Source organism: Natator depressus, chromosome 28, assembly GCF_965152275.1.
Source record: "Natator depressus isolate rNatDep1 chromosome 28, rNatDep2.hap1, whole genome shotgun sequence".
NCBI classification, from domain to species: Eukaryota; Metazoa; Chordata; order Testudines; family Cheloniidae; genus Natator; species Natator depressus.
Genome location: NC_134261.1, coordinates 8,742,547 through 8,745,046, shown reverse-complemented (window position 1 = coordinate 8,745,046; position 2,500 = coordinate 8,742,547). Strand labels below are relative to the sequence as shown.

At 67.6% G+C, this 2,500-nt stretch overlaps 1 non-coding gene across 1 annotated transcript; it reads right to left on the bottom strand.

Annotated features, from left to right (window-relative positions):
* Nucleotides 1-2,106: 2,106 nt before the first annotated feature.
* LOC141979170 (5S ribosomal RNA) lies at nucleotides 2,107-2,225 on the bottom strand. The gene has a single exon (XR_012636596.1). It is a non-coding gene; the product is annotated as a 5S ribosomal RNA (ribosomal RNA).
* Between the last annotated feature and the right edge of the window lie 275 nt (nucleotides 2,226-2,500).

The window sequence follows — 2,500 nt, the reverse complement described above, 5'->3', positions numbered from 1 at the left end:
GGACGGGGGTCCGCCTGGCCCCTGCCCGCGGGGGCAGGCTCCGGGTTGACCTGGTGGCCGGAGGAGAATTAAGCCCGGAGCCCGGGGCAGGGCGACCCCGGACAGACGGGGGTCCGCCTGGCCCCTGCCCGCGGGGGCAGGCTCCGGGTTGACCTGGTGGCCGGACGGGAATTAAGCCCGGAGCCCGGGGCAGGGCGACCCCGGACGGACGGGGCTCCGCCGGCCCCTGCCCGCGGGGGCTGGCTCCGGGTTGACCTGGTGGCCGCTCGGGACTTAAGCCCGGAGCCCGGGGCAGGGCGACCCCGGACGGACGGGGCTCCGCCTGGCCCCTGCCCGCGGGGGCAGGCTCCGGGTTGACCTGGTGGCCGGACGGGGAATAAGCCCGGAGCCCGGGGCAGGGCGACCCCGGACGGACGGGGGTCCGCCGGCCCCTGCCCGCGGGGGCAGGCTCCGGGTTGACCTGGTGGCCGCTCGGGACTTAAGCCCGGAGCCCGGGGCAGGGCGACCCCGGACGGACGGGGGTATGCCGGCCCCTGCCCGCGGGGGCAGGCTCCGGGTTGACCTGGTGGCCGGTTTGCTTTCGGGCCACCAGGTCAACCCGCTGCCTGTATGGGGTTGACCTGGTGGCCGCTTTCCTTCCCGGCCACCAGGTCAACCCGCTGAATGTATGGGGTTGACCTGCTGGCCGCTTTCCTTCCCGGCCACCAGGTCAACCCGCTGAATGTATGGGGTTGACCTGCTGGCCGCTTTTCTTCCCGGCCACCAGGTCAACCCGCTGAATGTATGGGGTTGACCTGCTGGCCGCTTTCCTTCCCGGCCACCAGGTCAACCCGCTGAATGTATGGGGTTGACCTGCTGGCCGCTTTCCTTCCCGGCCACCAGGTCAACCCGCTGAATGTATGGGGTTGACCTGCTGGCCGCTTTTCTTCCCGGCCACCAGGTCAACCCGCTGAATGTATGGGGTTGACCTGCTGGCCGCTTTCCTTCCCGGCCACCAGGTCAACCCGCTGAATGTATGGGGTTGACCTGCTGGCCGCTTTCCTTCCCGGCCACCAGGTCAACCCGCTGAATGTATGGGGTTGACCTGCTGGCCGCTTTCCTTCCCGGCCACCAGGTCAACCCGCTGAATGTATGGGGTTGACCTGCTGGCCGCTTTCCTTCCCGGCCACCAGGTCAACCCGCTGAATGTATGGGGTTGACCTGCTGGCCGCTTTCCTTCCCGGCCACCAGGTCAACCCGCTGAAAGTATGGGGTTGACCTGGTGGCCGCTTTCCTTCCCGGCCACCAGGTCAACCCGCTGAAAGTATGGGGTTGACCTGGTGGCCGCTTTCCTTCCCGGCCACCAGGTCAACCCGCTGCCGGCATGGGGTTGACCTGCTGGCCGCAGAGGGGCAGGCTCCGGGTTGACCTGGTGGCCGGACGGGGATTAAGCCCCGGCTCGGAGCAGGGCAAGCCCGGGCGGAGGGGGGTCCGCTTGGCCCCTGCCCGCGGGGGCAGGCTCCGGGTTGACCTGGTGGCCGGTTTGCTTTCGGGCCACCAGGTCAACCCGCTGAATGTATGGGGTTGACCTGCTGGCCGCTTTCCTTCCCGGCCACCAGGTCAACCCGCTGAATGTATGGGGTTGACCTGCTGGCCGCTTTCCTTCCCGGCCACCAGGTCAACCCGCTGAATGTATGGGGTTGACCTGCTGGCCGCTTTCCTTCCCGGCCACCAGGTCAACCCGCTGAATGTATGGGGTTGACCTGCTGGCCGCTTTCCTTCCCGGCCACCAGGTCAACCCGCTGAATGTATGGGGTTGACCTGCTGGCCGCTTTCCTTCCCGGCCACCAGGTCAACCCGCTGAAAGTATGGGGTTGACCTGCTGGCCGCTTTCCTTCCCGTCCACCAGGTCAACCCGCTGAATGTATGGGGTTGACCTGCTGGCCGCTCTGCTTCCCGGCCACCAGGTCAACCCCCTGCCGGTATGGGGTTGACCTGCTGGCCGCAGAGGGGCAGGCTCCGGGTTGACCTGGTGGCCGGCAGGGACTTCAGCCCCAGGGCCCCTGGCAGGGCGACCCTGCCCTTGTTCCCCAGAAAAGGAGAGAGCTGGCTCGCAGCGGGAAAAGCTGCCTACGGCACCTGGGATTCCCAGGCGGTCACCCATCCAAGTACTAGCCAGGCCCGGGACGGTTTACCTTCCGAGATCGGACGGGATCGGGGGCCTTCCGTCCGGTATGGCCGTAGGCACTCGGCTCCGGTCCGCCTCGTCCCCTTTCCCTTACTGACTCCCCTGCCTCGGGTGGGCCCGATCCTTTTTTCCGTTTTTTTTTTTCCGCTCCGGAGGCTTCGTGAGCCCCCCCCCAACACCCCTTTGGGGGTCGGTGAAATTTTTTTTTTCAGACTTCCAGGGGCCCGATCCTGGCCGCGGGCACCCGGCTCCGGGCACCCGGCTCCGGGCCGCCTCGTCCCCTTTCCCTTACTGACTCCGCTGCCTCGGGTGGGCCCGATCCTTTTTTCCGTT